Raw genomic sequence first — 14,139 nt, forward strand, 5'->3', positions numbered from 1 at the left:
AGATGTGGCTCCAATCCCACATTTCTATGGCTGTGGAGTAGGTCAGCAGCTACAGCTCTGGTTTGCCCCCTAGCCTAAAAAAGATGTGGTACATAAAGACAATGGAATAACTCTCAGTCATTTGCAATTAGGGATAATCATACTAAATCATAAAAACTAAAGACTAATCTCATGAGATATCACCTGTATGTGGAATCTAAAATGTGCACAAATGAACCTATCTACAAAACAGAAAAAAACTCACAGACATAGAAATCAGATTTGTGGTTGCCAAGGGGGAGAGGGGAGTGGGATAGATTGGGATTTGGGGGGTTAGTAGATACAAACTATTACATTTAGAATGGATAAGCAAGGAGGTCCTGCTGTACAGAACAGGGAACTCTATCCAATCTCTTGGGATAGAATATAATGGAAGATAGCATAAGAAAAAAAATGTATATATATGTATGACTGGGTCACTACACTGCACAGCAGAAATTGGCACAACCTTGTAAATCAACTATACTTTCATAAAACAAAAGATGCTATAACAAAATGCCACAGACTTTGTAGTTTATAAACAATAGAATTTTAATTTCTCACAGTTCTAGAAGATGGAGGTCAAAGATGATAGTGCCAACATGGTTGGGTCCTGGTAAAGATTTGCAGCTGGCTGTCTTCTTGCTGGGTTCTCCCTTGATGCAATAGGAGAGGTTGTTCTCAGTCCTTTTTAAATAGTGTTAATCCCATTTATGAGGGCTCTACCCTTATGACCTAATCATCTAACAAATCATCCATCACATTGGTCGTTAGGATTTCAAACTATGAATTTTGAGGGGGATACAAATATTCAGATCACATCATTTATTTTATGTCCTCATAGCACTATTTACATGACTCCTTTGTACAGTTATTATAATTGCACTTAGGAAATTGTGCTATTAACATTTTTGTCTATGCTAAAATGTAAGCTACAGGAGAGTATTTCCATCTTGGTCACTGTTTTAACCTCATGGCTTTTTCTACCACTGTATTTTCACAGCATGGCAAATAAATACATATTTGTTGCATTAATGTTCAAAGAAATAAGGAAAAAATCTTCCTTTAGAAAATTTATAGAAAGCTTGCTTAGAACAGTTATAGAAAATCTACTTGCTGTCTAGTATGCTTTAAATAAATTATCAACAGGAAAAATAGTCTGGATGACGTTTTACGATCATTCCTTGATCTAATATCCAAAGTATTCACTCAAAAACAAATCCAAATCTGGGTGCCTATTTTTATATTCGCTCCTGTTCATGTACCTCTTAGAAATCACCCTATTTTGAGATTAAATCAAGGGACTTACACATTGGAATATCTCACTCCAGGTAATTAGAAAATTTAGATAAATATTTAAGTATTGATTCATATTTTTAAAAATGCAGTGCCACTCTAATATAAAATGTGTCTCAGGAGTGTCCAGGGAAGGAGTACAGGATCATAGAGATGCCATGGCATCCAGTGCAACAGTAACCAAAGTCATTAAATATCACCCCAAAACTTTATTAACTTGAGTATATTTTTCAGAAAGCCTCCAGGAGCAGGCAGATGGTATTCTCCTATTTGCACTATTCCACTGCAGAGAACTAAAGTTTAAACTATCAGCTACCTGACATTTCTGGAATTGCTGCAGATAAAAACTCTTTGATGATTTCAGTTTTCTGCTGCTTGCTTGCAGGCTTACAGAGAATAATTGCTACCATAAGAAACACTACTGAAATTGACAATAAACTGAATTTGGCTGGAAGTACATTGTGATTCTGTTCTATATTGGTGAGCTGCACTGCTGGGACAAGTGTTTGTTTAAAAGCAAACTCTAAACAAAGCCCTGACTCTAATGAAAATGCAGAGAGAATCATCTTTGAGATATTTATGGCTACCATGATTAAAATTCTTTATTAGAAATATAACATTAACTGCTTCTTCAAGTGGATTATTTGAGGAATATAAACTGCTCCCAATGTACATGGACATGTTTGAAATAGTACAGAAAAAACAAAGAGAAATAAGTGTGAGTGAGGCATTTTATGGAAAAAGAGAGAGAGAGATGAGTGCAACAGGATAGTAGGATGATGGTGTAGGAAAAAAATGAAAAGTAGATGTGAGAAATAAGAAAATATGTTGAGAAAAGTTTTGAAAAGAGCAGAGATAGAAAAAAATGGAATAAACAATGCATCAAGATATGTATACATGATAAAAATAACCAAGTCCAATTATCACTGTTTATTATACTATTTTCCTACATTCTACATATCTATATTTATATCTATATCTGTCTATACAAAATAAATGTAGTTATCACTACCAGGAAAACTTCTTCCCACCAGAAGCCACTACTACGGGTTCTGAATTGTACTAATGAGTAATTTAAGGCAAAAGATAGAGAACACTATTTTAGAGAATTATAGAATATTGAGTTGATCCTACAAGGTTTAGTTCAAATTATGGAATCTTGCTTAGGCTGAATCCTAGTTCAATTCATATAAAATTTCATATAAAGGTTTAGCTCCTTCCTTGCTATTTAATTCTCTATAAGCTTGCCACCATTCCAATATGCATATCATAACAAGACATTCCAAACCAAGAAACCAAAATCTTAAGGGAAATCAAGCAAAAATGAACTTGAAGACAGCAAATTCGACTTTATCTGCACTTACCAGGGTCTTTATTGCCTGCTTATAAATGTTAGATAGTTGTGATATATAAGAACTACCCATAAATAATAGTGTTTTTTATTAAATGGACCTGTACTATTGTGATCAATTGGTACCTATGGTATTGCTACTGGCTTTTTCAAAGGACCTCATTAAATAAGATTTTAGTTGACTATTGAATAATGCAGATGTTAGGGGTGGCAACCCTCCATGAAGTCAAAAGTCCACATATAACTGGTAGTCAGCCCCCCATTTACACAATTCCTCCTTATCTGTGGTTCCAAATTCATGGATTCAACAAACCACAGATACTGTAGTAATGCAGTATTTACAATCGGAAAAAAATTGTATATAAGTGTGTCCCATACAGTTCAAACAATTTAACGATCAACTGTATACCAAGATTAGTCCCACACTCATTAACAAAGGGGCAGCTGAAAGTAAAATGTTCTGAGTCTGGTGAAGAAAGTTGGATTGTCACAAGGTAGCCCTGGTTTAATAAGGAAATAGAAGATAAAAGGATATAAAAGTATCTATCCAAGAGAACAAAAAAGAAAGTTGCATTAGCAAATATTGATTTGAGCCTTTTAGTTTAACTGGGGAGTCAAAAAAGTTACCCAATTTACACTGAAATCTTGCAAATACTTTTAGTTACCTCTTAGTGACTGCATCTATTAATATATGCCTGATTTTCAAAGGCAATGGGAATTTATTGAATATGTCATGTACCAAGTGGTTCAACACACCACCACTTTCAAATATATAAAATGTCTAACCTTCCCAACAAACCAGTTGAGGGCTAGTAATCCTATTTTAAAGAAGAGAAAATAATTATGTCTGAAATTAAATAATTGGATCAAGAAGAATATCTATGCAGTGGTAGGGGATGACTTCTGAAATGGCTGGATGATAAACATGACAAATTGTCTCTCCAAAAGTCAATAATAAAACCCAAATAAAAATTGTCAAAACAGAAACTTCTGTACTCTGGAAACTAAAAAAGTGACTTGATAAGGATTTATTCAAAAAACTATTGAAACAGTGAAAAGAGGGAGGGAGGAATCTTCTGTTTTAGCTTGGGAATGCTCCCCAAATCAGCCCCAGGTACATGGAATTTAAATTAAATACAGGATAAGAGCCATGTTATCATCTCAGTGTAATTCCTATCCGAAATCTCTGAAGTTCTCATCATGGTGCAGCAGAAACGAATCTGACTAGGAACCATGAGGTTATGGGTTCGATCCCAGGCCTTGCTCAGTGGGTTAAGGATCCAGCATGGCCATGAGCTGTGGTGTAGGTTGTAGACACAGCTCAGATCTGGCATTGCTGTGGCTCTGGCATAGGCCAGCAGCTGTAGCTCTGATTAGACCCCTAGCCTGGGAACCTCCATATGCCATGGGTGCAGCCCTGAAAAGACAAAAAGACCAAAAACAAAAAAACAAAAAATACTCAGCCATTTTTCTTTTGCAGTAATTGGTCACCTGATCTAAATTTATATGGAAATGCAAATATATCAAAACAACTTCAAAACAATTTTAAAGAAGAACACATTTGAAGGACTATTTTTTTCCAGCTTTAAAATATATTATAAAGCTACAGTAAATGAGAATATGTGTTATTGGCATAAGAGGGACAAATCAATGGAATAAAATTGATGATCTGAAAATAACTCATATTTATGATCATGGATTTTTGATAAAGGCGTTAAAGTAATTTCCTGAGGAAAGTATAACCTTTTCAATTTATTGTGCTGAAATAATTAGATATCCAAATGTAAAAAGATGACCTTAGATCCTTATGTCACATCTTATACAAATATTAACTCAAAAAAGATCACAGACTTAGAAAGATGCAGATAAAATTGTAAAACTTTTAGAAGTCATAGGAGAAATCCTTCATTCCTTGGGTAGGTTAAGATTTCTTAGCTATAGCATCAAAAGTAGGATTCAGAAAGAAAAAAAATAACAAATTTGTCAATTTCAAATTTAAGAATTTTGCACTGTAAAAGTCACCAAAATGAAAATGAACAGTGAGCTACACCATACATTGAGAGAAAATGTTGGCAAATCATGTGTATGACAAGGGATATATTTGTAGCCAGAATTTGAAACGTAAGGAACATTTGCTGCTCAGTAGTTAGAATATAAATACCTATTTTTTTAATGACCAAATATTTGAAGAAATTTTCCTAAAGAATAAGTGAAGAATTAATACAAACATTAAAATATATTAAACATCATTACTCATTAGGGAAATTAAAATTAAAACCACAATGAAGTACCACTTTACATTCACTAGAATAGAAAGGCTGCAATGCAAATAATAAGTATTAGGAAAGATATAGTGAAACAGGAACACTCATATAATGCTGGTGGGAATGTAAAATGGTACAGTCATGTTGGAAAAAAGTTGAAAATTTTTTTATAATGTTAAGCAACATTTTATCATACAACTCTGTCATTCTTGTTCTAGGAACTTCCAAGAAAAAATGAAAACATTTGTCCACACAAAAACTTGTACGTGAACATTCACAGGTGCCAAAAAGTGGAAACAACTCAAATTTTCATCACGTAATGAAGGATTAAACAAAATGTCATAGATCCATACAGTATTTTACTCAGAAATAAAAAGGAGAAACTTCTTACACATACTACAACATAGATTAACATCAACCATGTTATTCTAAGTGAAAAAGCTGAATGCAAAAGAACAAATATTGTATGTGTCCATTTATACGAAGTTTTCCAGAATAGCTAAATCTAAAGAGACTTGGGAATGGGAACAAGATATGACGTCAAAAATAATAAGAAATATCTTTAGGATGAAGAAAATATTATCAACTGGAATGTAGTATAGTTGCACAACTTTGTAAATTTATTAAAAATCATTGAATTTAGTAAATTTTATGGTACATAAATTAGACCTTAACAAAACCAAATCTTTTGGTTAAAAAAAGATAATAGCACAATTTATTAGCCACCCCTTTCATTTGTGCAACAATCTAAATGTTTTAAACATATTTTGTTTAATCATTAAATCTTCAGAAATACTAATTACTCAAATAAAATTCAAATAATGAAACTGAAACTTAATGAAGTTAAATAACATGCTGTAGCTTTTTCAGCCTATAAATAAGTGAGTAAGAATCATTTGAATCAACGTCTGAATTAAAACTCCATGACTTAAATCAACATGTTACACCACCTAGAATCTCAGAATAATTCTTCAGTCATGACACATCCTAGGTATAAGTAATATATACCATTCTTGTTAACATACCATGATACTCCTCTATTATGGATTGAATTGTGATTTCCTAAAAGTCATATTTTGAAGCACTAACATTGGTATATTAGAATATTACCTTATTTCAAAATAGGATCTTTAAAGAATTAAACTAAAATGAGACTTTTAGAGTGAACCCTAATCTAATCCTTATAAAAAGAAGATGTTAAGACACAAGAAGACACCAAGGATGCAAGACAATTAAGAAAAAAACATGACTTGTCATTGCTGGGAGGGGGTGGGGAGTGGGATGGATTGGGAACTTGGGGTTAATAGATGCACACTATTGCATTTGGAATGGATTAGCAATGAGATCCTGCTGTATAGCACTGGGAACTATGTTTAGTCACTTATGACGGAGTGTGAGAATGTAAGAAAAAAGATTGTATACTAGTATGTGTAACTAGGTCACCATGCTATACAGTAGAAAATTGACAGAACACTGTAAACTAGCTATAATAAAAAATAAATAAAAAGAATAGACCATGGGAACAGATAGCAAGAAGGTGGTCATTTGCAGTTCAAAGAAAGACTCCTCAGAGGACGCCAAAACTATGGGAACCTTGATCTTGGACTTCCAGTTTCCAAGATTATGAGAATACAAATTCTTTCTGTTTAAGCCACCCAATCTGTGGTTTTTGGTTACAGCAGCCATAGAAAACTTATACAGCTTCTAAGGCCACAATGTAGTGGGGTTCACAAGGCAAAATAAACATTGCAAATTATTTAGCAAAAGATAATTTAGGGAATAATGATTGTCTTTTCTTTAAATATCAAATTTTTCTACTATACTAATATCATTTTATTATCATTTATGTTATTAAACCACACTAAATTCTGGGCAACTGAATATTTTCTGAAGGCCTATATTAATAAATTGGTGCGTATACTTTCAGACTACCTCATTTCTTGTACTCAGAGGTAAGCATTTCTAAATTTCTATGTGTTTGTTTCCCCCATATCCCCTATTCATTCATTTTTTTTTTAAACCACTGAAGTTTCTCTAAGGTGAATTTTGGCTGTTGATTTCTATAGTAACACAAAGGGCTACCTGAGTATCCAGTGGACATCTATTTACTCATAGTAGAAATAAATATGTGGAAAACTTGTAGATGTGACACACACACATATACCCTTTATAGCTTAGTCCTTCACTGTATCTCTATTGATTTCTCCTATAGACCTCATTTCATAATGTGCCCTGAAAATTAAATCATCTATTTAGTTCCAATATGACCTAAGAATTTAATTGGATTTGTAGACAGTAATTTATGTAATATTAATGGATACTTTTCAAAAGTAGCTAATTAACAGCTGACCTTTAATTTTCCTTTTAAAGAAGAGGAACTTAGCATAATAATAATTAAAAAAAAAAAAGAAAGAAGGAAAGAAAAAAAAAAAAACCTCAAACCCCTCTCTCCCCTCCTAATGGTAGTGGTATAAATTTAATTAGCAGAAAGACAGCATCCATCAGGGACATTTGGGGAGCTGTGTGATACATTATGTATCCGATTACCTTATGCCTATAAAAGAACAGCTAAATAATTTAACCGCAATTCACTAAAAATGTACTTTCAGTGGGAAACTTAGGAGTTGGGTGATAGAGTAAAAAAAAGCTTCCCATAACACAAAGATTTTATAAGATACTGCTATGAAAATTGAGAGTAAAAGATTACATGTCGTTTCCTCTTTTATGTAGCTAGATTTTTTCATTTTGTGTTGTTTTCATAACAGCCCTGAATAAATATATACTACATTATTTTGATTCAATGTTATATTACACATATTCAGTGTTATAATGACAGTTGAAACACACAGATAGGGTTGCCCTCTTTGTGAGACTGCCTTCTAAAAGGTTGATTTTACCTTACCTAAGATTCTACCCACATGGGCCCACGTTTCACTTATTCACAAAAGATTAATGGCTTTGTTTTACTCTGGCCCACAATCAGAATTTTGAGCCCCTTCTAGAATTGATTTCTCATGTTATTCAAAGTATCTTGGTGGGCTTATATAATTCCCTAGTGGGAAGGGATTTGTCTCTGAAAAAAAGTACTGAAACTGTCTTCACTAATTGGCCCCTTTGTTGGCAGGTGAAACAGAGAGGCCAAGGACTAAATGGGCTGTGAAAATTCAGCTACAACTTTCATCTAGGAAATGCCCCTTTAGGGCAACAATGAGGCCTGCTGGTCTGGCCATGTGGAGTGACCACTCTCTCTGCCCTAAAACTCTATTTTGTAGATAAATGAAACACTGTTACTTATCTTCAATGATGCCTAAAAAATGTATCTATGTTATTGGCTATATTCGTTCATCAAAATGATTGCCTAAACTAATTCAAAATCTGGATCAGCTGGCTCACTTTCACTTTGAGGGCTTGTTGAAAATACAGATTTCTGGGTTCTATCCCAGAAGCAGATCCTGCTTTCTTAAGCATTCTGATGTTTAGGAACCACTGTTTTGATGATGAGATTTAAACTGTGTGGTGTCTTCAAAAGCAATTCTCCTCAGAGACTAGCTCCATCTTGTCCACTTTAATCTCCTAAATATTATAACTAAATGTCACTGAGTCAAAGGTTGAGAATTGAAAATCATACCACAAGGAGTTGTCCCAGGATCATCTTACTGGTCAATACATTTGATTTCAGCCTCACACCATCATAGAGATTCTTAAAAGAAATCCTACTTAGCACAAGCTTATTGATTGCAAGAAGTTTTCCTTGAAAAAATTTTTTTCTAGGATTCTAGGATTGGGTTTGTTGTGTACTGTCTCTGAGGCCTTTGGCAGGAAAATCACAGTGCCTCAGTTTCCTCACCAGTAAATTTAAACTTTCATAATGCTCACCTAACTTATATTGCACAACTAGCGAATTAATATATTTTAGTCTCATGTTAATAATATTTGCAAAGATTCATAAAAATTTTAAGGTAAGAATGCTGGAAAATAATTTTGCAATTAATATTCTTTACAAAAATTGGATAGAATTAATATTTTTCTCTTTATTAAATATGGACTGATAGATCTAGTCCTAACTGCCAATTTTAAAGGAAACAGATTCTTTTTCCCACTTGTGTTACTTAATTGTTATTTTAAGGTTTTTCATGTCCGTTGTCCTAAGAAGGAGAGGGCTGCTATTCTTGGATGTTATTTGCCAGTTAGCTTGACAAATGAGTTTCATGCTACTGAGAAATTTGGGATTGAGGAGAAAAAGTGGAACTACCACAATAAAATCATATTTACTTTCAAACTAATCTTATAATATTTCTCCAGCTAAAGAGACACAAAAATATTATTTGTCTTAAAAATTTGCTGTTTACCTAAAAACTACTATTGATTAGATAAAGTTGCAAAAATTGTCATAGTATGCAAGTATTACGCCATAGGAAAATTTGGCAAGGAGAGAAATGATAGTAGGCTAAAGCATTTTTGTTAGTAGAAAACCTTTTTCATGCATCTCGAATGATTACTTTATATAATTGGATTAAATTTCAGGTGACATTTAAAATGTAAAATCTCCCAGGACAGTCAATTACTATATTTTGTATTCAATAGACTGCCTTATAACATGACAGCTTGATGTTGGTTGTAAATTTATGCTGAAAATCATTGTCTCAATTTAGTTTAATCATTTTTGTCTGATTTAACGGTTTTTTAAGAAATCACATTAGATATATTATATTGATAAGAAAAGAAGGGGAAAATAATTTAATTGTTACAACATTGATTCCTCCTTTTTAAAGTCCTACAGAAAAGAAATTCATAAATTTAGTTTTTCAGCTAAGCTGAATGACCAATACTTTCCAACAAGGAGAATTCCTGATTAAGCTGAATTGGGAGATCCCTTAAATACAGAGGGATATTCAATTGATTCTATGAGAAATTATGACAGATCTACCAATCCATTTTTGGATGCCTTTTGGAGTGCAATTCACGATCCTTAAATTTACCTCTGAAAATGGAAAACAAGTAATTCAATCATAGGCCCTGGATTTTCTTCTCCACATATAAAGAATGCTGTATAATTTAATCAACGAAAATAAATGTAATGCTTTCAATTCAGATCCGAAAACACAACACCACTCACATTTTTAAGGGTGTTTGGCCTTGGATTTAGGGAAGAAAATTAGATAAGCTCCTTCCATCCCAAAAATGATCAAGGAGATTGTGTGTATGTGTGTGTGTGTGTGTGTGTGTGTGTGTGTGTGTGAGAGAGAGAGATAATGAAAATGAAGAGTTTAGTAGGATATCTTGTTATGAAGAGGAACACTGGAGGAGTCAGTCACTCACTACTAACCTTTTAATTATTGACCCACTCAACTGTTTAAAATGATATTGACTGAAAATGATAATTACTGCTGTGTAAAGTCCACCATATTGGAGCTCGTTTTTAGGCTTCCAAGTTTGTATTAAATTTTGGAATTGATGAGAGTTTAAATCAAAATAATGTAAATATTAATGATGATATTAGATTTAGAATAGTACAATAAGATCTCTAGAAAAAATATAACTTTTCTACTTTTTCATATTTCTTAAAGAACACATATTCATTTCCTTAATATTGTTTTACCATTACATTACTTCAGTATTAAAAATCAGAACCATAGAATTCAACATGTACATTTTATGCATTAAATCCAGATAAGAAAATCATCATTTCAGAAAATCAAAACTAGTAGCAAATATATCAGTAATATGGTTCAGGTGAGTTGATTTTTTTTTTTTTTAATAAGGCAATGAGCTACATTTTAATTTCCCAAATTTTCAATAGGTTTCTTAACACAAAGGTGGCTATCAGCCTAAGCAATTTGTTCCCAAGCCAAAAGGAGACTTTGGCAACCTAGTACTATCATCATTGCTATGCAATTGACTTTACCACAGCTTGCTAAAATTGCCCAAATGACCACCCTCTCTGGATGCTGGTTTTTTTTTTTATAACTAAAATCCTTGCTACTTTACTAAATCTCATACTATGCATTGTGCCATATCTCTGGCTTTAAAAACAACAAAAAAAAAAAAAAAGAAGAAAAATGCAGCAGCATTATTTTGGAAATGGATAAAACATGGGGCAATGTATATAGCCATAAATGTAGTAACTTTATAATTATAAAGCTCTGGGGGGAAAAACAAACTTAGATTAACTATGACCTACTCTGGAGAGTTTTTAATTACCAATCCCAGTGGGAAGTAAGTGGCAACATAAAAAACCACCCCAATCTGAAATGGACATAAGTTTGGGTATTAATAAGAAAATTTGCACCTAGGAACAGATGAGATGTGTGATGGTATTGCCATCTGCAGTCATTAGAATATGGATTAGCTCTCCTGCTCTTTTTCTCTCTGTCAGCCTGAGTGATCACAGAGATATTTGCTTCTCAGTTAGGTAAACTAGCTAATTATCATACTAAAAGTCTGATTCTCTGAAAGAACAATTGAGAAATCCATTCCAGAATTAGAGAGATAGGTTTGTAAAGCAGTACTGTTTTCAATCCTTTCAGGATTAGAGCAGGAGTTTATAATCTTTCCTGACAAATGTATACTCTTATAATCTAAAATTCCATCCCCACCTACAAATATTCCAAGTGTTTCCAACATACAATCATGAGGAAATAAATATATGATGGTATTTTTTTTCTTTTCCCCTTTCTTTCCTTAAACTTCTTGCTTTTTATACAATTCTTTTACAGCAAACATCCTACTTCAATAGTCAATATCTTCCAATCTATTTGTTCGTTTCTCTGCACACATTTAGAGCACTAATTGAATTAATATAATGGTCAAATCCTGTTTCAGAAGGGGAAACTTCACTAATTGTGCATGGAAGAGGAAATTGCAGTTCGACTCCTGCAAAAACTCCCACCAAAGATGTTAAAGGAGTATACACAAGTTATTTTGTTGATCTTGACTGATTGTTGGCAAAACAAACACGCAGGCACACTGAAGTCCATTAAGAAGAGGACAGATGCACAGTAAGCATGCACTGCTCTCAATCAGTCTCAACAAAGGGAAGGTCCTCACAAGATTTGCATGAGTTTAGGCAACCATTTTGTTCTAGCCAACAAAAGACAACATTTTAGCCTAATTCTCCTGGGTGTCTTACCCTCTGGATGAATGAAGTTGAGTCCCATTTAGCTGCCCGTTATGCTTCTGTTCATAAATTGCTGTTCTTTCTCCACCTCTTCCTTAATTTCCTCCTGTGGTGTTCAGCTAATTGCTTGGGAATGCCACTATTAAAACCCAAATTAGAACTTGCCCACTAACCCAACACCCTCTCAATTCTCAAAACACCTGGGATTAATGTTTCCTTCCCTACACTTTATTTCTGAGATTCATTCTCTCCTCAGCTGTAAAGCATCTGTAAAAGTAAATGATTGGGGGGTTGAAAAGTTGTCAGAGATCAAAACAAGCATCATTTGACTCAAAATAACTTTGGACTTTTTTATGGAGCAAATATTCATTTGATTGAATTAGATTGACCAACTGTGTTATTTATACACCTCCAGGGGTTTGCTCTGTGTTTGTCTTAGACTGAAACACTCCAAAGAAGACAGTTTTTGTCTAAAGGAAAAAAAAATCTTATAGGACTGGTGATATGACATATTTAAAACAGAAACTATTGAAGAAGACACTCAATTTTCATAGATTGGGCTGTATCAATTGATACTCAACTTATGGAAAATAACATAAATAGATTGTGAAAAGAACCTGGTTTAGTTAAAATCTCTGATAAACAATCAGCTAAGTTTGGGACCTTGGCCATAACATTTATTCATCACCAAATTATAGGAAATGAAATAAATTAACTCTAAGAAACTGTACATCTATTTTCTATCACTTTCTTATGTGATTTGTGAGTTCAGAAGAGTAGAGATCAGAGTAAAAGACAGAATAGGTCATAAGAATGAGAATACTTAAATTTGGCATATTCACTTAGAGGTCTGCAAGTCCAATTTGAAGTATTAGACTTCTTGGGCTTGTCAGAGATAGCTGGTGTAAAAATATACTACTCTGGTGGTAAGAATCCATCACTCAACAATGCTTCATTTATGAATACTTTAACAGTATCATTTCAGATATATTCAGATAACCAAATCAATTATAGGTACTATTTAGCTATCTATCATGAATGCTTCAAAACTTTTCCTTCTTTACTTCATACCAAATAGCTATATGGTATGATAAACAGGTCTTAATTTCTCTCAAGTTCTGTTTGGAACATTGTGATCATATATTGTATAGATCTTCCAACATTGGGGAGCTCAGAAAGGAGCTTCTAGGGGAGATATCTTCAACTTGGGAGATGGTGATTGTCCTAAAATATTATTGAGTTTAAGGGTTACTACTACTCCTAAGTATTTATGTAGTTCTTCTCCAAATGAAAACAACACAAAATATGGAAGGCAACAGGAGAGTGTACTAAGTAGCTAGGTCACATTATATAAAATCCTGTTTCTAATGGCCTTGGGATACTCCCAAAGACCAAGAATCTGGACTAAGATTATTAATTCTTAGAATCTAAAATTCCAATTTAACTTCATTATTTCATTATTCCCCATCTTCATTTTTTCACATGTTCAAAAGTAAATCACTTCTTCCTCTTTAAGAAGAAAAAAAAATATGAGGGACTCATGAAAGTGTTTTGAAAAATATCAAACTTGTAATAAGTAAATTAAATGTCAATAAAACATGTCACCAAGAGGGTCTTCAAACAGAAATTAACTGAAATTTACTTTCATAAAATGTTCACTATCCTATGACGTTAATGACACATGCATTTTTCACTTTATTTTTCTGATTTTTCTGTGGATAATTCTGGATTTATAATAAAAACCCCCACTTATATGGAGATAAAGTTATTTTTGATATCTAGTTTTTTTCTCATTGAACTTATTTGATAATGAATTAGTTATATGAAGGACATAGCTGTCTTTCCTTAACATGAAAGACTCTTTGTGCTTTGCTGGGCCTGTGCAGTTCCTACATGGTTATACTGAGGCTAAAGCCATTCAGAAGCATCACCTGTGAGAACAAGTGCTTACTTTCCATGCAAAGGCCTATATGGTGCCTCATATGTAAACTGTGCTCTAGTCCACAATATTTTTGAACTTTACAATTCCCTAGGCCCAAATAGGACTTCTGACTAAATGGATCATTTTTATAATAGCTGCACTTTGGTTAAAT

This window comes from Sus scrofa, chromosome 6, assembly GCF_000003025.6.
Source record: "Sus scrofa isolate TJ Tabasco breed Duroc chromosome 6, Sscrofa11.1, whole genome shotgun sequence".
NCBI classification, from domain to species: domain Eukaryota; kingdom Metazoa; phylum Chordata; class Mammalia; order Artiodactyla; family Suidae; genus Sus; species Sus scrofa.